This window comes from Camelina sativa, chromosome 17, assembly GCF_000633955.1.
Source record: "Camelina sativa cultivar DH55 chromosome 17, Cs, whole genome shotgun sequence".
Lineage (NCBI taxonomy): Eukaryota > Viridiplantae > Streptophyta > Magnoliopsida > Brassicales > Brassicaceae > Camelina > Camelina sativa.
In genome coordinates this window covers 30,487,980-30,508,893 of record NC_025701.1, presented here as the reverse complement: position 1 = coordinate 30,508,893, position 20,914 = coordinate 30,487,980, and the positions used below count along the sequence as shown (strand labels likewise).

At 37.1% G+C, this 20,914-nt stretch overlaps 3 long non-coding RNA genes across 3 annotated transcripts; all 3 read right to left on the bottom strand.

The window, feature by feature from the left end:
• On the bottom strand, positions 1,849 to 20,800 carry LOC104758427. Its single transcript, XR_002036178.1, has 33 exons — positions 20,466 to 20,800; positions 16,045 to 16,117; positions 15,742 to 15,936; positions 15,572 to 15,659; positions 12,478 to 12,541; positions 12,185 to 12,397; positions 11,979 to 12,062; positions 11,739 to 11,870; positions 11,547 to 11,645; positions 11,377 to 11,436; positions 11,238 to 11,281; positions 10,573 to 11,130; positions 10,415 to 10,476; positions 10,251 to 10,318; positions 9,879 to 10,155; positions 9,692 to 9,787; positions 9,368 to 9,592; positions 8,575 to 9,264; positions 8,386 to 8,479; positions 8,210 to 8,286; positions 7,877 to 7,980; positions 7,664 to 7,729; positions 7,490 to 7,554; positions 6,852 to 6,942; positions 6,166 to 6,756; positions 5,874 to 5,967; positions 5,692 to 5,768; positions 5,539 to 5,611; positions 5,236 to 5,430; positions 5,066 to 5,153; positions 3,020 to 4,955; positions 2,875 to 2,922; positions 1,849 to 2,790 (listed from the first exon to the last, which is right to left on the bottom strand). It is a non-coding gene; the product is annotated as an uncharacterized LOC104758427 (long non-coding RNA).
• On the bottom strand, positions 16,704 to 19,002 carry LOC109130017. Its single transcript, XR_002036179.1, has 10 exons — positions 18,882 to 19,002; positions 18,712 to 18,742; positions 18,509 to 18,605; positions 18,289 to 18,357; positions 18,143 to 18,207; positions 17,866 to 17,956; positions 17,576 to 17,770; positions 17,314 to 17,375; positions 16,848 to 17,235; positions 16,704 to 16,742 (listed from the first exon to the last, which is right to left on the bottom strand). It is a non-coding gene; the product is annotated as an uncharacterized LOC109130017 (long non-coding RNA).
• Positions 19,352 to 20,024, bottom strand: LOC109130018. Its single transcript, XR_002036180.1, has 4 exons — positions 19,958 to 20,024; positions 19,805 to 19,884; positions 19,687 to 19,715; positions 19,352 to 19,451 (listed from the first exon to the last, which is right to left on the bottom strand). It is a non-coding gene; the product is annotated as an uncharacterized LOC109130018 (long non-coding RNA).

The window sequence follows — 20,914 nt, the reverse complement described above, 5'->3', positions numbered from 1 at the left end:
GGGGGGGGGGGGGGGGGGGGTAGCTTTTCCATTTTCATGAAATTGGAAAAGCTCAGCCTCCTTGAAATTGTAAACTTCCCTTTCTCATGAAAAGGAAGAATTCCGATAAGTAAAAAGGCAAGTCCCTAAACCGATTAAACCAAAAGAAAAAATGAGCCGAACAAGTCGGCAATGTTTATACAAGGGTTTTCAAAACCCATACTCAAATGAGTTCACCACTAAAATAAAATAAACAAGTTAAACATCCAAAGCATCGGATAAGTCGGCCTGTAAAATGGCAGCATTAGATCCATGTTGGTGCCTCACGGAGTTTGGAGCCGCGGTCCCAGGATGGAGAAGTTCGAAGCCGAGCTGATCTGGGGACATGACGAGGTCGTTCTCTCCCAGTTCGAGGATATCCATTGCATTGACGGCTTCTTTAGTCTTGGTCTTTCTCTCGTTGATCTCCGCGATTCGCTCGTCGGGGATAACGGCCCCTTTCCCGATCAGGTACTGCACCGTCTTAGAACTCCAACAGCTTGGTTCAACATGTCCTCCATTAGGCGAACTACCGTATCCTATTCGACTAGATAAGCTTTGACTTTATCTAGTCGAATCTGTGCCTTTTTCGCCGTTCACTCTACATTTTCCTGACAATCCCGGCGAAGTCTGCTGACTTCAGAATCAAGTTTAGCTTTCAGCCCATCACGTTCTTGGAGTAGTCGGATTTCTCTCCTTCGAGAGTAAGCACTTGGGAATTCAGTTCGCTAATTTTCACTTCGGATTGAGCTGTGATTCCATCCTTCTCGATGATGATAGCTTCAAGCTCCTTGATCCTGTCGTCTTTGGCCTTACTGGCTGCTCGGATCTGCTCTGTGCATTTCTTCATTTTCTCGAGTTCGAATCAAAAACTGAGGATGATGATAACAAGTGAGAAGATAAAATTGAACCACAAAACCTCTTGCCACGAAGCTCTGCAAATCGAACGGGACCTTGTCACGGTGACTCTGCTACTAAGATGCTTGGGAACGAGTATTTTTGGAAGAGAATGAAACGACGAATAACTTGAGGATAGTGACAGCTTTTCTTGAAACAGAGCCATGGGTTCTTGAATCAACCAAACGAACCAACCAACACTAGTGATAAGCGGTCTCACAATTTCCACGGTTAGTCCACGTGTCTTGATATTAGCCAGTTCTTTTACAAACCCGGTCTTGGTCGAATCCATATATAGGCCCAAGTATTTCAATTAAATAACAGGCCAAGTCGATAGATCCATGAACAAAAGTTTCAATGGAAGGAAGATTAATTGAGAATTTACTAATCAAAACAACCAAATAGTATATACCAAAGGTTAAGCTAAACCGGAAATCTATTCAAACGAGTTTCTCTCTCGTCATAAAATTCCCTAGAAGAACATTTTGGCAAAAAAGCCGAGGTGTTAGCATTACAGAGTTCAGGACACTCTTTCCTTTATTTGTCATCAGCTTTTAAAAATATTTACCTTTTTTTACCATTGTGTTTTTCCAAAAATACAATTAACACCCAAAATTAAATTTTTATATTATTTTTCTAACTTAATTATATACTTTAATTATTTTTTCATAAAATCTTTAAAATGAATTTTAAGAACTCTTTGTTCATATGATATAATAATATAAAATTGATATTATAATAACTCTCACCAGTTAAATTTTAATTATTATACCAATTTTTTTTATAGATATATACTACACAATCGAATTTTAAATATTTCAATTACCCAAGAATAAAATAGATTTTTGTAAATAAAAATTACAGTAAAAACATTAAATAATTATTTTATACCGCACTATGTGCAGGTTGTTATCTAGTCTATAAATATTTGTTGAATTTTTTAGGAAACTAAGTGATTATGGAGTTAATTTTTAGTCAATCAATGATTTGTAATTTTGACACTGCCTTTGAACTGTAAAAAATAGAGTATTATGTTCAGTTTGGGGTTGTTATATTGTCTGCTGCATTTGATTGCTACCAGTTAAGAAGAGATTAAAAATCAACAATGCTACAATGATGAACTCTGAGGCAAAGAATAACAACAGATTGCCACTCGCAAGCCCTCCTATTGAAGTTCTGGAACCTCTTTGTAAATTCTTCATAGTCTGTCTGCCTCCTCTGTTTGTTTTTAAACAAGGATCTCACACATAAGCTGTAGAAAGACACAAACGGATAGGGGCAGCTACTACAGAAGACACTTTCTCTTCTCTTAATATCAAGTACAAGGCAAGGGATATGAAACGAGTATCGTCTATATCTCAACATACAAGTTTACTAGACTTCTGAAAGGCAGGACTATTGTTACCCAACGATCTACACGCAGGAATCCAAAACAGCGACTACAAGGAAGGAAAGCTGATCACATATCCCTCAAATATAGTGGTGACCAAAACAGAAGAAGTGAAGAAAAAAAACCACATCTATAAATACTAATTCAATCTTCGATGCCAAAAAATCAAAAAGGGAGTCTGGCTCCTTCACATACTCAACATACCTATTATGATGGGAAGCAATTCATAAATAGATTAGCTACCAACACAAGCATGTAAAATTGAGATTAAAAAAAAAAACTAGGAATAGATGTAGCTCACCAAAAGGTTAAACAAGGAAGAAACCAAGTAGTAACCTGAAATATCTATGAAAAAGACTTAACAAAAGAATCAGGCATAAGCAGAAATGCGAATTGAACGAGGTAGATGAGGAACATTACACTTCAAAATGCAGGCAATATATATAAATCAACAGATAGCAGAAGATCTAAGAAGGAATGAAAACCTGAAAAACTTGAAGATGTTCAATGCAAAAACTCTACTTAAGTAAACACATCCATCATGAAAAAGACATAAAATAAGTACAAACCCATTTTAAAAGGATGTAATGATCATCTTTCATCTCATTGCGAGTAGACTGCAAATTAATCATAGTAAACTGATTGATGAAGAAATCATGGGAAAATACAATTAGACATACAAAGGAGAAAACAATTAACAAAAATGAAACATACCAGTTGAGATCAATCCTAGAGGCAACCAGTGAGGAACTCACAGCTTACTTCTCTTAAATACCAAGAATCTAACCCAGGAAAAAGACGCTCATTACACCTGAACAACCAAAGATGGAACCCCAAGTTCATCCCTGTTGAGACAACTTGTAGACTTGAAAGGAATCTAGGCAAACAAGTCCAAATAGAAGTTCTACTTGCATAATATAAATTCATGTACGAAGATAATGAATTCACAAAGAAAGAGAAAACACCATCCCAAACAGAAGTGATTAGCATCTAAACCACCATCAAAAGCATATGAGAGTAGGATTAAACACTTCACATTAAAAAAAAAATAAACACAATCATAAGCATATAACATGACAAAATAATGTTGAAGACTTCCCAATGGCACTGTCCAAATCTTACTGTTAACCTGTGTAACAAGAATATGTCTAGCTTTTTGCATAAGATGAGCTCATACTAGAACAATCCTAAAAGACTCCAATATATTTAATACAAAAACCACGTTAGTAGACATACAAAAATCCAGCTGGAAGACACACAGAAGAGAAATAATAACAAAAATGAAACATACCAATTGAGATCATTCCTTGCTGAAACCAATGAGGAAATCAAATCTTAAAAATACCCTATAAACATATAACAATCAGAAGAAAATTACAGATAGACCCTAATAAGGAAACAGAGAGAAATAAGACACTGGCAAAGAGGTAACATGGAATGCCGAGAGATCAAAGATCACTGAGACCGAATAAAACAGAGGTAATTGTTGATATAACAGGCAGTTGTGTTATTCGGGGAAAAAAAACAAAAAAAGATGCAGCACAGAGAAATCAGAAAAAACCAAAAGATGATAGGCGAGAAGATACATTCAACTCAACATAGAAATCCCATTGCCTCCACGATATGTATCAACATACAGAAAAAAACAATATACTCAGGAACTGAATTTTGGAGATAGGACACCGGCAAAAGAGAAACGTGTGTAACAATCTCAATCAATCAAAGCCATCACCGATCAATATTTAGAGCATCCTCCACAATCTTAATCAACACGAAAACAGACGAGTAAATAAGAAAAGACCACCCAAGCAATTTAGAAAAGTGAAAGTTCATTGTGGCAGACTTGCCGTTTTATGACTACAAGGTGCAACAAGTAATCTACACACACCACAACATAAAAGCCACCTAACTGGTTGTTAATAACTGTCATGAGTCATGACTCATGAATCAACATGTCTAGCTTTCTGCACTAGATGAGCTCAGACTAGAAAAGTCGTAAAAGACTCCAAGATATACCAAAAACTACGTTAGTAGACATTTATCTTATAAAGGTAAAAAAAACAAGTACAAACCCATATAACAAAAGAACTTATGGTCATCTTTCATCTGACTGCCAGTAGACTGCAAAAGATTAGAGTCAAGTGATGGATCAAAGAAATCAAGCTGGAAGACACACACAAGACAATTAATAACCAAAAAAAATGAAACATACCAATTGAAATCAGCAACTAATGAGGAAATTAAAGCTTAAAAATACACAGTAATCATATAACAATCAGAAGAAATGACAGACACACAAAGGCGTCAAGACAAATAAACCGAAAAAGATGGAATCCCCAAGTTCAGTCAGCCCTGTTGAGACAACTTGTAGACTTGAAAGGAAACTAGGCAAACAAATCTAAACAGAACATCTACTTGCATCATTCAAATTCACATAGAAAGAGAAGCACCATCCCAAACAGAAGTGATTAGCATTTAAACGGTAGAAAAATGCAAATCATGAAATCAGAAAGAGAAAAAGAGAAAAGGGGAAGAAAAAATGACCATACCTCCAGAGAAAAACCACCAACGAGGTAACAGAGAATACTGTAGATGGAAAGTTAACAAAATGGAACTACGTACCTCCTTCACATTCTCGACATTCCACGACCTAACACAAGCAAAGAAAAACATTAGCTTATCACACTGTGAACAGTAAAAATATAGCCAATATTGAATAAAACAACTGATAGGCAAAAAGGTGTAAAGATGCGAGGCAACCTGAAAGTTAAACTCAGAAATCAGACGCTCCCACAATGTTTGTTTTTTCACTTTGAACCTCCCACACAGTAATCCAAATCCTCATGATCTGCATCAAAGAGAGACAGAGATGTTTTTTTCACTTTATATAGAAAGAAACAGAAACAATCGGTTAAGTGGAAGAAGACTACCTGAAGATGTAGCGAGAGTGGACAAATACAAGCCATCAAAACTGTCGCCAACCGGTCAAAGCATCCTCCTCCACAATAAAAAAGCCTTGAATGATCAATTTAGAAACCAAACTCTAGATGAGCAACATGAGTAAGAGAGTGACAACGATCAGACAAAGCCATCACCGATCAATCGCAGGATCATCCTCCACAAATCTAAACCAGCAAAACAAAAACAACATTATGTAACTAGAAGATAAGACAAAACCACCGAACCAAAGTGACAATAAAGAAGCAAATAGAGATGAGTTTAGAGCAAGGAACCCATGAGAACGCTTGAAGACAATATCATGGATTAAAGACGTGATGATTGGATCATGGTATGCTTCCAAAAGACCTGCAAAATGAAGAAAGAAACGTAAGGAACAAACAAAACAAAAAAAGAAGTAAAAGACGTGTTAAGAGGAAGAACAAAACCCTGTGAAGAAGTAGCACAGAGAAGAAGCGTGTCCATCAAAGCCATCACTCTCATCGATAAAAGCATCATCCAAAACCTGAAACAACATAACAACAAGTAAATAACATGGACAAATATAAAGCTACCTATGCAATTTAGAAACCAAACCCTAGAAAAAATCAGTTAAGAGGAAGAAGACTACCTGAAGATGTAGCGCACTAAAGACAAAAACTATCCATCAAAACCATCACCAGCTGATCAAAGCATCCTCCTCCACTAAAATGTAGGGTCTAGGGCTTAAAAGTAAAACATACATGCAACTCTAGGAAGATCAGCGACATAACTGTTAACTGAAAATTTTCAATAACATAGCAAAGTAATGTTGAAGACTCCCCAATGGCACAGTCCAAATCTCAGGAACCAGGAATAAATCATGGAGTAATATTAAAACAAACTGATTGCAACAGATTTGGGAGGGAAAACGGAATGAATACCTGAAGAACAAACTCGTTTGCAAGACAAATCTTACATCTGCGAAGTGAAGTGATATCTGGAAAACAAACACAAAGGTCAAGAAACAATAGCCATTAGTTAATTAAAAAACAAGCAAGATATATGTGAAGTAACCAAAAACTCGAAGTTATACGCAAACCATCCTTCCCTCCAATAAGGCCTTGAACCTCCACGATCTAACACAAGCAAAGAAAAACATTACCTTATATATGTGAACAGTAAAGTATAACAAAGGGAAAGAAGAGACCGTGAAAGAGGTAACATGGAGCAACTACAGATAAAGTGAGACATAACAGAGCAACGGTCAACTTGTGGTTGTAATGACGACAATGGTTATAAAAAGATGTAGCACCAAGAAACATAAAAATATAACAGACCAGAAGAAAGATTTGTCATATCAGTCCCCCCTGGCGCCTCCATATGATCTGCAACAGAGAAGAGATGTTCTCGTTAAAAAGACATTGAACAAAAACCAGTTACAAAGGACAAAGTCTAAGAACAAAAACGTGTAGGAAAGAATCTGTGGATCATCGATCTCTCATCTGAATGTGTGTACACAGCAAGAACATCTTCTGGGAAACACAAGAAAAAAAGGACCAACACTAGCCAATATTAAATAAAACAACTGATATGCTATAAAACAAAAGGTGCATAGATGTGAGGTAACCTGAAAGTTAAACTCAGAAATCAAACGCACTCCCACAATGATTTTTCTTTCTCTTTGAACCTCCCACACAGTAATCTTGGTTCCTCATGATCTGCAACAAAGAGAGAGAGCTGTTTTTTCACTTATATAGAATGAACAAAACAAAAATCGGTTTAGAGGAAGAATAATACTACCTGAAGATGTAGCCAAGAAAAGACAAAAAAAGATCCATCAACTAAAACCATCACCAATCGATCAGTGATGGAATGACTACAACAATGTCAATAAGAAGAGAGTGTACCTTTGGGATGGTCTAAGACCTTCAAGGCAAACCAACATAACCACGAACAAGGATGTCAGCCTGTGGATATGCAATCAAAACACACACACAAAGGTACGAACTTTGNGCACTCCCACAATGATTTTTCTTTCTCTTTGAACCTCCCACACAGTAATCCTGGTTCCTCATGATCTGCAACAAAGAGAGAGAGCTGTTTTTCACTTATATAGAAAGAACAAAACAAAAATCGGTTAAAAGGAAGAATAATACTACCTGAAGATGTAGCCAAGAAAAGACAAAAAAGATCCATCAAATAAAACCATCACCAATCGATCAGTGATGGAATGACTACAACAATGTCAATAAGAAGAGAGTGTACCTTTGGGAAGACTTGGTCTAAGACCTTCAAGGCAAACCAGCATAACCACGAACAAGGATGTCAGCCTGTGGATATGCAATCAAAACACACATAAAAGGTACCAACTTTATGAAGATAATGAATTCACATAGAAAAATAGTTTGACATCATAAAATAAGGCTAAATCAGACATACCTATAGCAATGTGGTGAGACTACGAGAATAAGAACATCATTATCAATTTCACTTCGTCTCAGGTCCCTACATCAATAAAATTCCCAGTTAAGCAAATTGTTTTCAAAATTTAATATGAAGAGAAACACTAATCGTTAACAAATTTCAAAGCAACACAAGGAACAAATAATAACACAAAATCATACATAAGTGAAGGATGATATGAAACAAAACCTGGAGGTGTTCTTCTCCTGCTTCTTGGACGTTGGCTCATAGAATGGTATCATTTATGGAATTAGTTGTTCATGCTCTCTACCTCCTTCAGTGATCTCCTTGACCTGATTCACAAAATAATTAAACCTTTAAATTGTAATTGTAACCAAAAATAAAACAAAATAAAACCAACAACAACAACAACTTAAGGAAAAAAAAGAAGCAAATTCATCAGTAAAATCAGTAGAACCAATCGATGAAAAAATATGTCAGACCAATCGAACAAGAAACAACAGCAATGGTGGTGAAGTGAGGAATGAGACCAAATTATTTGCGAAGATGTAAAAAGCAAACCTCTGGTTAAGAGCCCGATTGAAGGCTAACAAGGCCATCTCCTTGGCCATTGCTTGACTGCAGTGTTGGATCGGAACCTATGAGAGAGAGAGAGCAAACAAAATCATTAGGTGATAGCCAATGGAGAAGAGAAGAGGATCTGGCCATAAAATAGAAGTCTGAGAACAAACTCTGACCGAGTAATATTGGACCATAGATAGCTTCTCTATCTGGGATAAAGAACCCATGGCTTGGAGGTTCGAAGCTCCAAGAACCCTAAATTCTCAATACCTACAGAAACACATTAAAACCAAACTCTCAGTCTCGATAAAAAATAAAAAAAAACTAGAACAAATTCTTGACGAAACTCGCCATGGTCTGTACACCTGTACTTGGTCTAACACCATCACTCCAATAGAATCAGTTTTAATCAGTTTCTCCACGATCTGCAAAAAGAGAACAAGAAGAAGAACCATCAGATGCTAATTTAAAATTCTAATAGAATTGTTATACCTTTACTTGCTCGATCAAATCAGATAAGAGTTGAAGAAGATGAAGAAACGTCATAGAAACAAATAACGTCTGTCCTCCTCCGATACTCACTTGGCACAGTATCCAGCTAATTCATCAACGATACTCAAGAGTTAGAAGACAAGACAAGAAAAAAGAAGAGAAGGTGATCATTCGTTTATCAAATTGTCTAACAGGAAACTGTACTTGCATGATGGTGAAGAAGAGTGAGGATGATTATACTATTGATGTCGTTATTGTTTGGGTCATCATCAACCCTAAGGCTAAGAAAAGCAGAAGTTTGTTTACCTCTGTGCTTGCTTCAGTAGGAGTAACTTGTTATTTCCTGAGGCTTGCTTTGCGTTTTAGCTACTGGTTCCAACACGGCACTTTATCCTGCAATAACAAGAATGGTTAAAAGAAGTAGTTGAACTTAAACACTAGTGATGGATGATTTGAAACAAAACCCTCAGGGGTTCTTCTTCTTCTTCTTCTTCTTGGACGTTACTCATGGTCTCATTCATTGATCAGTAGAGCTAACAGCTATGTTTGTGACACTCGTTTCCCTGCAATTAGTGAGACAATTAATCAACACGTGAAATTAAAAAAAAAAAACCATATAGAATCAGTCAAATAAGTAAAAAGATGAGAGTAGTTAAAGAGAAATACGCCATGGAAACAACAAGGTCCTCCCATCCTCACTTGCACCATACATGAATCAATCAAGAAGAAAAAAATATGATATTAAGTTGCATAACCTGAATTAAGCTCAATCAAACGTCAAAGTAGGAAGAGACAACTTAACAATTAAAATAAAAACCATTAAAAAGCAAAAGTTGCATAAACTGTGATTCCCACGCTTTGGACGAGAAGTTGCCAAAGAGCATGTATATCCTGAAACACCAAATAAAAAAGGAAGTTAGACCAATCGATGGTGGTGAAGTGAGGAGGAAAGAGACCAAATTATATGCGAAGATGTCTAAAAAAACAAACCTCTGGTTTAGAGAGGAGCTTAAGTAGAGCCCGATTGAAAAAGGCTAACAAGGCCATCTCCTTGGCCATTGCTTGACTGCAGTGTTGGCTCGGAACCTATGAGAGAGAATAGCAAACAAATCATCAGGTGATAGCCAATGGAGAAGAGAAGAGGATCTGGCCATAAAATAAAGGTATGAGAACAAACCCTGGCCGAGTAATATTGGACCATAGATAGATACTCTATCTGGGATAAGGAACCCATGGATTGGAGGTTCGAAGCTCCAGAAACCCATACGAGAAACATATTAAACCCAAAATTTCAGTCTCGATCAAAAATAAAGAAACTAGAACAAATTTAAAAAGAAAATTCGACTCAAAAATCATGGATTCTGTTGAGTAGTAGATTCGAACCATCATCATGTTGCTCTCTTGTTGCCATTAGAACGATCTCTCTCCGTCTCTTATCTCTCAAATTTGTTGGGCTGGAACCAAGGACAATTATTTTCAAGAGCTGAAACAACTCACTCGGAGAGATGTAGAGGAGCTTTAAGAGCCCCACGAAGTTGCAAAGATTCACCTTTGGGAGGACATGTTTACACTCTTTGGCCGCTCTAGTGGCAGTCCAAGAGCCCGGTCCCATATCAGCTGAAAAGAGAAAGAGAAAACAGCATCACAAAGATGAGTGTGGGTTTATTCAAAGAGAATTGTCAATAGCGCGAAAGTATGTCTGTGTAGATGTACCTGTGAGCAGATGACGAGATTCCTTGAGACAGCCAAAAAGCACAGTGTAGTAGTATCTAAATCTGAAAGAAAAGGTCACTCTATTAATTATAACCAAGATTCAGCAAAACAAGGCATGTGGTTAGTCATGCTTAAGTGATAACGATACAGTTTTGTACCTTTCTTTCGGTTAGACGATAATAGTTTCGCAGCACTTCGCTAAAAGCATCAACGTTAGGCCACGGGTGGTTCTTGACAAAACTCGCCACAGTCTGTAAACCTGTACTTGGTCAAACACCATCAATCCAATAGAATCAGTTTTAATCTGCTCAGACGTCCGCATCCCGGAGATAAGTCAGCATACTAGCTAATCTGCTCAGACGTCCGCATCCCGAAGATTATTGTTGAATGAACAAGAAGAAGATAAAAAAGAATTAGAATAGCCTCTCATGATCTCACTTAACACTCTCACAAAGAAAGATAGAGAACATGGCCTTGTTGTTGACCTCTGTGCTTTGGTAGGTAGGAGTAAATTGTTATTTCCTGAGCTTGCTTTGTTTGTTGTAGCTACTTGGTTCTAACACGGATCTTTTATCCTGAAATAACATATAAGAATGGCTAAAAAAAAGCAGTTGAACTTAACCATGATTGAAACAAAACCTGGAGTGGTTCTTCTTGGACGTTGCTCATGGTCTTGGTAGAGCTAGCTAGCAGCCATGTTTGTGACACTCCTTTCCCTACAATTAGTGAGACAATCATCAATCAACACATGAATTTTTTTAGAAAAAAACCATCTAGAATCAGTCAAATAAGTAATAAGATGAGAGTAGTTAAAGAGAAATACGCCATGGAAACAACAAGGTCCTCCCATCCTTACTTGCACCATATCTGAATTCATCAAGAAGAAAGAATATAGAATTCAGTTGCATAACCTGGATTAAGCTCAAACAAACGTCAAAGTAACAACCATTAAAAAGCATAACCTGTGATCCCGACGCTCTGGCCAAAGATGCCGTAAAACCCCACACCAAGAACAGGATATCCTGAAACACCAGATAAAAAAGGAAGTTAGACCAAACCAACAAGCAACAACAACGATGGTGAAGAGAGGAAAGAGACCAAATTATATGCGAAGATGAATAAAAAAGCAAACCTCTGGTTTAGAGAGGAGCTTAAGTAAGAGCCCGATTGAAGAAGGCTAACAAGGACCATCTCCTTGGACATTACTTGACTACAGTGTTGGGCTCGGAACCTGAAAGAGAGAGAGAAAGGACAAAATCATCAGATGATAGTCAATGGGATGAGAATAAGATTTTGGCCATAAAATAGAGGTCTGAGAACAAACCTCTTATCAATATCGAAAGCTCAGATCAGTCTTCACTCCTCAAGTCCTCCGCTCCGTTTTGTTTTCAGACAAGGGGATGGAATGGAATGAGACGATACTCCAAAACGACAACGTCTCATCAACTAATGGACCCTAAAAGAAGAAATAAAGAATTATGGTGGGCCAAATTAACCCCAGAGCCCAATTCCCAGAATTTTTAAACAGAGCCCTGTGTAAACACTTATGAGTAAAGAACAAAACCGCTGAAGACATCACGGAGAAGAAGCGTTTCCATCAAAGTCAATCACTGATGATCCCATAATAGCATCCTCCTAAATCCAAAACCTGAAATAAGTACAAAACAACAATGAAAAATCACATGAACATATTTATAAAGCAAGCAACCTATGCAATATTTAAAAAAACCAAACCCCTAGAAAAACATTAGTAAAGATGAACATATATACCTCACCAACAATATCCATTACCCATTAGTATAAATGTGAAGTAACCAGAAAACTCGAAGTTATATACTCTCAAACCACGATCTAACACAAGCAAAGAAAAACATTAGCTGAGCTTTGTGAACAGTAAGTATATAACAAAGGGAAAGAGGAGACTGTCAAAGAGCCAACAGGGGGGAGCAACGATAGATCAAAGGCATCCTCCTTCAACATAAACTGAGACATAACAGAACAAAGGTTAGCTTGTGGTTGTAAAGAAGATGGATGATAATTAAAAGATGTAGCACAGAAGAAACCTTAAAGAGATGACAGACCAGAGGCTTAGATTTACCATATCAGTCCTCCCAGTGCCTTCACGATCTGCATCAAAGAGAAATACATTCTCGTTAAAAACACATATTGAATACCAAAAAATAGTTAAAAAGGACAAAGTTTAAGAATAATTAAAAGAATCTGTGGATCATCGATCTCTCATCTGAATGCTGGTTCTCTATTTAGGAATCCTGGATCCTCGTTATCTGCATCAAAGAGAGACATTAGCTGATCTAAAAACAACACTAAAATAAGATAAAAGGGAAAGAGGGTGCCGTCAAAGAGGCAACAGGAACCGACGACGACGACGGCAGACAAAGGCATCATTCATGTTCAAAATAAACTGAGACATAACAAAACAAAGATTAAGTTATGGTTGTTATAGTGAAGATTTATCAAATCAGAGTGTACCTTTGGGAAGACCTTCAAGGCAAACGTAAAGTTCCAACCAGCATAACCACGAGCACTGATGTCAGCCTGTGGATATGAAATCAAAACACACACATAAAGGTACGAAGTTTATCATATTAGTCCCGCTGTGCCTCCATGATCTGCATCAAAGAGAGAGATATGTTCATTAAAAAGACATTAAACAATAATTAAAAAAAGGGACAAAGTTTAGGAGGAACAAACACATGTATGAAAGAATTTGTGAATCCATCTCTCATCTAAATGTGTGTACACAGCAATAACATCATCTGGGGAACACAAGAAACAGAGGACCAAACAAGAGTAAATATTAAATAAAAACAACTGATAGGCAAAAACGTGTTATAGATGTGAGGTAACCTGAAAGTTAAAATCATACGCACTCCCCATAATGTTTTTTTTTTCTCTTCGAACCTCCCACCTGGTGCCTCATGATCCGCAACAAAGAGAAAAGAGATGTTTTTTTCACTTTATAGTTTGTATAGAAAAGTTATTAAAAAAAATCGGTTAAGAGGAAGAAGACTACCTAAAGACATCGCAGAGAAGACAAAAACGATCCATCAAAACCATCACCAACCGATCAAAGTAACTTCCTTCCTCCACAATCTATCTGAAATTAACAGAGCCAAGAAGAGTGCATGAACATAATAAATAAAACATTGAACGATTCAATTCACAAACAAAACCCTAGAAGAATAACATGAATTAGAGTGACAACGAACAAAGCTATCACCGATCAAAGCCTCCACAAATCTAAACCAACAAAACAAAAAAACGAAAAGTTAATGACATGTAATTAGAAAAAAACCACCGAACCAAAGAGACACTACAGAATCAAATAGAGATGGGTTTAGATCAAGAAACCTGCGAGAACGCCATGATCATATCATAACTGGCTTCCAAAACACCTGCAAAAAACGAAGAAAAAAAAGGTACGGAACATGAACAAAATTAAAGAAGAAGTAAATTAAAGACGTTTGTGAAGAGGAAGAAGAAAACCCTTTGAAGAAGTAGCACAGAGAAGAAGCGTGTCCATCAAAACCATGATCACTCTCATCATCCAAAACCTGAAACAACATAACAACATCAACATGTAAATAGCATGCAATATTAATTTAGAAACCAAACCTAGAAAATCCAATGATCTGTTCATAAAAAACAAACAGAGACTGAGTTTTAGAAGAAGAAGAACAAAACCCCTGAAGACGTCGTTAGCACGGAGAAGAAGCGTTTCCCTTCAATCACGCATCATCCAAAACCTGATAAGGAAACAGAGAGAAATAAGAAACCGGCAAAGAGGTAACATGAAATGCCGAGAGATCAAAGATCAACTGAGACGGAATATAACAGAGGTAAGTGTTGATATAACAGGCAGTTGTGCTATTTGGGGGAATAACCAAAAAAAAGATGCAGCACAGAGAAATCAGAAGAAACCAAAAGATAATAGGCGAGAAGATACATTCAACTCAAGATACTCAACATAGAAATCCCATTGCGTCCACGATCTGTATCAACGTACAGAAAAAAACAATCTACTTAGGAACTGAATTTGGGAGAAAGGACACCGGCAAAGGAGAAAACGTGTGACACAATCTCAATCAATCAAAGCTATCACCGATCAATATTTATAGCATCTTCCACAATCTTAATCAACAAGAAAACAGACAAGTAAATAAGAAAAGACCACCCAAGCAATTTAGAAAAGTGAAAGTTCATTGTGGCAGACTGGCCGTTTTATGACTGCAAGGCGCAACAAGTAATCTACACACACCACAACATAAAAGCCACCTCACCGGTTGTTAACAACGGTCATGAGTCATGACTCATGAATCAACATGTCTAGCTGTCTGCACTAGATGAGCTCAGACTAGAAAAGTCGTAAAAGACTCCAAGATATTCAATACAAAAAAACTACGTTAGTAGACATTTATCTTATAAAGGTAAAAAAAACAAGTACAAACCCATATAACAAAAGAACGTATGGTCATCTTTCATCTGACTGCTAGTAGACTGCAAAAGATTAGATTCAAGTGATGGATGAAAGAAATCAAGCTGGAAGACACACACAAGACAATTAATAACCAAAAAAAATGAAACATACCAATTGAAATCAGCAACTAATGAGGAAATTAAAGCTTAAAAATACACAGTAATCATATAACAATCAGAAGAAATGACAGACACACAAAGGCGTCAAGACAAATAAACCGAAAAAGATGGAATCCCCAAGTTCAGTCAGCCCTGTTGAGACAACTTGTAGACTTGAAAGGAAACTAGGCAAACAAGTCTAAACAGAACATCTACTTGCATCATTCAAATTCACATAGAAAGAGAAGCACCATCCCAAACAGAAGTGATTAGCATTTAAAAGGTAGAAAAATGCAAATCATGAAATCAGAAAGAGAAAAAGAGAAAAGGGGAAGAAAAAATGACCATACCTGCAGAGAAAAACCACCAACGAGGTAACAGAGAATACTGTAGATGGAAAGTTAACAAAATGGAACTACGTACCTCCTTCACATTCTCGACATTCCACGACCTAACACAAGCAAAGAAAAACATTAGCTTATCACACTGTGAACAGTAAAAATATAGCCAATATTGAATAAAACAACTGAGAGGCAAAAAGGTGTATAGATGCGAGGCAACCTGAAAGTTAAACTCAGAAATCAAACGCTCCCACAATGTTTGTTTTTTCACTTTGAACCTCCCACACAGTAATCCAAATCCTCATGATCTGCATCAAAGAGAGACAGAGATGTTTTTTTCACTTTATATAGAAAGAAACAGAAAGAATCGGTTAAGTGGAAGAAGACTACCTGAAGATGTAGCGAGAGTGGACAAATACAAGCCATCAAAACTGTCGCCAACCGTTCAAAGCATCCTCCTCCACAATAAAAAAGCCTTGAATGATCAATTTAGAAACCAAACTCTAGAAGAGCAACATCAGTAAGAGAGTGACAACGATCAGACAAAGCCATCACTGATCAATCGCAGGATCATCCTCCACAAATCTAAACCAGCAAAACAAAAACGACATTATGTAACTAGAAGATAAGACAAATCCACCGAACCAAAGTGACAATAAAGAAGCAAATAGAGATAAGTTTAGAGCAAGGAACCCATGAGAGCGGTTGAAGACAATAACATGGATTAGAAACGTGATGATTGGATCACGGTTTGCTTCCAAAAGACCTGCAAACCGAAGAAAGAAACGTAAGGAACAAACAAAAAAAAAAAAAAAAANGTGGAAGAAGACTACCTGAAGATGTAGCATAGAGAGGACAAATACAAACCATCAAAGCATCCTCCTCCACAATCTAAAATTAACAGAGCCAAGTAGAGTTAAAAATCGCATGAACATAATAAAAAAGCCTTGAATGATCAATTTAGAAACCAAACTCTAGAAGAGCAACATGAGTAAGAGAGTGACAACGATCAGTCAAAGCCATCACCGATCAATAGCAGGATCATCCTCCACAAATCTAAACCAACAAAACAAAAACGACATTATGTAACTAGAAGATAAGACAAAACCACCGAACCAAAGTGACAATAAAGAAGCAAATAGAGATGAGTTTAGAGCAAGGAACCCATGACGCTTGAAGACAATAACATGGATCAGAAACGTGATGATTGGATCATGGTTTGCTTCAAAAAGACCTGCAAAACGAAGAAAGAAACGTAAGGATCAAACAAAACAAAAAAAGAAGTAAAAGACGTGTTCAGAGGAAGAACAAAACCCTTTGAAGAAGTAGCACAGAGAAGAAGCGTGTCCATCAAAGCCATCACTCTCATCGATAAAAGCATCATCCAAAACCTGAAACAACATAACAACAAGTAAATAACATGGACAAATATAAAGCTACCTATGCAATTTAGAAACCAAACCCTAGAAAAAATCAGTTAAGAGGAAGAAGACTACCTGAAGATGTAGCGCAGAGAAGACAAAAACGATCCATCAAAAGCATCACCAGCCGATCAAAGCATCCTCCTCCACAAAAATAAAGGGTCTTGGGCTTAAAAGTAAAACATACATGCCAACTTCACTAGGAAGATAGGGAAGATCAGCGACATTACTGTTAACTGAAATTTTCAATTACATAGCAAAATAATGTTGAAGACTCCCCAATGGCACAGTCCAAATCTCAGGAACCCGAAATAAGTAGTATTAAAACAAATTGATTGCAACAGATTTGGGAGGGAAAACGGAATGAATACCTGAATTTGTCGAGCCTTTTGCATGGGAAGATACGATAGAAGAACAAACTCGTTTGCAAGACATATCTTACATCTGCAAAGTGAAGTGATTTCTGAAAAACAAACACAAAGGTCAAGAAACAATAGCCATTAGTTAATTAAAAAAACAAGCAAGATATATGTGAAGTAACCAGAAACTCGAAGTTATGAGCCAACCATCCTTCCCACCAAGAAGGCCTTGAACCTCCACGATCTAACGCAAGCAAAGAAAAACATTAGCTTGTATGTGAACAGTATAATATAACAAAAGGGAAAGAAGAGACCGTGAAAGAGGTAACATGGAGCAACGACAGATAAAGTGAGACATAACAGAACAACGGTCAACTTGTGGTTGTAATGACGACAATGGTTATAAAAAGATGTAGCACCAAGAAACATAAAAATATAACAGACCAGAAGAAAGATTTGTCATATCAGTCCCCCCTGGTGCCTCCATGATCTGCAACAGAGAAGAGATGTTTTCGTTAAAAAGACATTGAATACAAAAACCAGTTACAAAAGACAAAGTCTAAGAACAAAAACGTGTAGGAAAGAATCTGTGGATCATCGATCTCTCATCTGAATGTGTGTACACAGCAAGAACATCATCTGGGAAACACAAGAAACAAAGGACCAACACTAGCCAATATTAAATAAAACAACTGATATGCTATTAGCCAAAAGGTGCATAGATGTGAGGTAACCTGAAAGTTAAACTCAGAAATCAAACGCACTCCCACAATGATTTTTCTTTCTCTTCGAACCTCCCACACAGTAATCCTGGTTCCTCATGATCTGCAAACAAAGAGAGAGAGAGCTGTTTTTCACTTATATAGAAAGAACAAAACAAAAATCGGTTAAGAGGAAGAATAATACTAACTGAAGATGTAGCCAAGAAAAGACAAAAAAGATCATGAGGAACCATCACCAATCGATCAGTGATGGAATGACTACACTAATGTCAATAAGAAGAGAGTGTACCTTTGGGAAGACTTGGTCTAAGACCTTCAAGGCAAACCAGCAGAACCACGAACAATGATGTCAGCCTGTGGATATGCAATCAAAACACACACATATAGGTACCAACTGTATGAAGATAATGAATTCACATAGTAAAAGATACCTACAAGAATGTGGTGACACTACGAGAACAGGAACAACCAGCATCATTATCAATTCCACTTCATCTCAGGTCCCTGCAACAGTAAAACTCCCAGTTAATTAAGCAAAATGTTTTCAAAATTTAATAAGAAGAGAAACACTGATCATTAACAAATTTCAAAGCAACACAAGGAACATAAAATAACACAAAATCATACATAAGTGAAGGATAATATGAAACAAAACCTGGAGGTGTTCTTGGACGTTGGCTCATAGAATGGTGTCATGTATGGAATTAGTTGTACATGCTCTCTCTACCTCCTTCAGTGATGATCTCCTTGACCTGATTCACAAAATAATTAACCCTTTAAATTGTAACTGTAACCCAAAAATAAAATAGAAAAGAAAAACTCATCGATGAAATCAGTAGAACCAGTTTATGTTGTTACCTTAAGCAAGCACGTTGGCGACGATTGTGTTCTGATTTCTGAATCATCAACGAGAGAGAGAGAGAGAGAGAGAGAGAGAGAGAGAGAGAGTCAAATAAATTAATCAACGCCCACCTGTTTCACAGAACCAAAACTATAATTAAAGCGAAGAAGTACCAAAGGAGAGGTACCTCTTATCAATACCGAAAGCTCAGATCAGTCCTCACTCCTCACTCCTCACTCCTCACTCCTCAGTCGTCACTCCTGAGTCCTCCGTTCCGTTTTGTTTACAGACTAGGAAATGGAAGGAGACGATGCTGCAAAACGACAACGTCTCATCAACTAATGGACCCTAAAAGAAGAAATAAAGAATTATGGTGGGCCAATTAACACCTCAGAGCCCAATTCCCAAAATTCTTAAACAGTGTTAAGACTTTTTAGTAAGAGAACAAAACCGCTGAAGACGTCACGGAGAAGAAGCGTTTCCATCAAAGCCAATCACTGATGATCCCATAAAAGCATCCTCCTAAATCCAAAACCTGAAATAAGTACACATCGACAATGAAAGTCACATGAACATATATAACGCAAGCAACCGATGGCAATGTTTAAAAAACCAAACCCTAGAAAAACAATAGTATAGATAAACATATATACCTCGCCAACGATAGCCATTAGTATAGATGTGAAGTAACCAGAAACTCGAAGTTATATACTCTCAAACCATCCTTCCCTCCAAAATGGTCCTTAACTTCCGCGATCTAACACAAGCAAAGAAAAACATTAGCTGAGCTGCGTGAACAGAAAGAATATAACAAAGGGAAAGAGGAGACTGTCAAAGAGGCAACAGGGAGCAACGACAGATCAAAGGCATCCTCCTTCAAGACAAACTGAGACATAAGTGAACAGTGGTGGAGTTAGCTTGTGGTTGTAAAGAAGACGGATGGTAATTAAAAGATGTAGCACAGAAGAAACCTTAAAGAGGCTTAAATTTACCATATCAGTCCTCCCAGTGCCTTCACGATCTGCATCAAAGAGAAATACATTCTCGTTAAAAACACATATTGAATACCAAAAAATAGTTAAAAAGGACAAAGTTTAAGAACAATTAAACCGTGTAGGAAAGAATCTGTGGATCATCGATCTCTTATCTGAATGTTGGTTCTCGGGTTAGGAATCATGGTTCCTCGTGATCTGCATCAAAGAGAGACATTAGCTGATCTAAAAAAAAAAACTCTAAAATCAAACAAAAAGGGAAAAAGGAGACCGTCAAAGAGGTAACAGGATCCGACGACGACGACAGATCAAAGGCATCCTTCAAGTTCAAGATAAACTGAGACATAAAACAGAACAAAGGTGTAGTTATGGTTGTAACAAAGAAGATAATAAAAAGATGAAAAAGACTACTTGAAGATGTAGCGCAGAGAAAGCAAAAACGATCCATCAAAACCATCACCAACCGAGTTAAGAAGAGCAAACCCTGGAAGAATATCATGAATTAGAGTGACAAGGATCAGTCAAAGCCATCACCGATCAAAGCCTCCACAAACCTAAACCAACAAAACAAAAAACGAAAAGTTAATAACATGTAATTAGAAAAAGGACAACCGAACCAAAGAGACAATACAGAATCAAATAGAGATGGATTTAGATCAATGAACCTGCGAGAAAGTCATGGTCATATCATAACTGGCTTCCAAAATACCTGCAAAAAACGTAAGGAACATGAACAAAAAGAAGAAGTAAAAGACGTGTGTGAAGAGGAAGAACTAAACCCTTTGAAGAAGTAGCACAGAGACGAAGCGTGTCCATCAAAGCCATCACTCTCATCATCCAAAACTTGGAACAACATAACAACATGTAAATAGCATGAACATATATAAAGCAAACCTATGCAATTTAGAAACCAAACCCTAGAAAATCCAATGTTCGATCGGTTCAAAACAAAATAAACAGAGACTGAGTTTTAGAAGAAGAAGAAGAAGAACAAAACCCCCTGAAGACGTCGTTAGCACGGAGAAGAAGCGTTTCCCTTCAATCACGCATCATCCAAAACCTGAAATAACGACAACCGATGCGCAAAGCAACCGATATCAAATCATCCTCCTTCCTCCACAATCTAAAATATTAACAGAGACAACAAGAAGAGTTAATTAAAAGAGCATTGAACGATTCAATTTAGAAAATTAACAAACTCTAGAAGAATATCATGAATTAGAGTGAC